Genomic DNA, 728 nt, shown 5'->3' with positions numbered 1-728 from the left:
GCCTAACCCAGATTCTTTCAGAGGGAGAAGAAATTTTTTTAATAAGGCCTTTCTGAAATGTCATATTAAGCTCACACAGCTTGTCCCACGCCCAGAAATGGATCTTTGTATCAAAGGCCAAAGGAACTCAGATCCTTTGGGTTGTTATAAAACTGGGTTCCTAGTTATCATATGAATCTATTGCCATGGAAATTATATGTTGTATGTTTCATTTCAAATTAGAATCTAGAAACCTAAAAGTCCTGGGATAAGAAACAAAAGCCTTCTTGATAATAAGGTCAAATGGAATTATGAACTGGGCATCAAAATGGTAAGAAATACTATGTATCATGAGAGGCTCTTGAGTGTTAAAGGAGAATCTTGGATTTCAATGAAATTAGAGTATTCTTCAGTTCAGAGTGGTGGTGCATATCTGTAGTTCCAGCTACTCAGGATGTGCTGGCAGGACTGCAGACCCTGTCTAAAAAGTAAATAAAAGGGGGGGGGGACTATATTTTTTATTTATTTTTACTTCCAAATGATTTTGATTTCACATAAAATAGAACAATTACAAAACAACTTGAAAGACAGAAGGATAAAGGGAAACGGTAGAGAGGGAATGAGAGAAAGCACTATGGAAACTTTGGAATAGAGATTCATTCTATTTCTCTTCATTTTTAGGCTTTTTTAAATCTGCTGAAATCTGGCAAAATTTCTTGGCCCCGAGCTCACTCATTTGCTCTTAAGCA

Source organism: Tupaia chinensis, unplaced genomic scaffold, assembly GCF_000334495.1.
Source record: "Tupaia chinensis unplaced genomic scaffold, TupChi_1.0 Scaffold000622_1, whole genome shotgun sequence".
NCBI lineage: Eukaryota > Metazoa > Chordata > Mammalia > Scandentia > Tupaiidae > Tupaia > Tupaia belangeri.
This window is presented reverse-complemented; position numbering follows the sequence as displayed.